Below are 253 nucleotides of genomic sequence, written 5' to 3' on the forward strand. Positions count from 1 at the left end.
GGTCGACGCCTGGCGTCTTGCAGCCAGCACACGACGTCGCCGTCGCCGTCGCCTCTGTACAGAGGTTCTATGTCTCGATGAGACCAGAGTGAACACGCACTCCGCGTCGTCCGGTGTCACCCTCACTGTCCGCTCCTTGGAGCTCCGATGTTATCTACAACATCCGACAAAGTGCTGCTACCCCCCGCAGTTTTCGTCCAGTGGATAACGTGCCACTTCACGCGCATCTGAAGGGCCGTGCCCAAGATGCCTC

Source organism: Plasmopara halstedii (genome assembly GCF_900000015.1).
Source record: "Plasmopara halstedii genome assembly, contig: Scaffold_3109, whole genome shotgun sequence".
NCBI classification, from domain to species: domain Eukaryota; phylum Oomycota; class Peronosporomycetes; order Peronosporales; family Peronosporaceae; genus Plasmopara; species Plasmopara halstedii.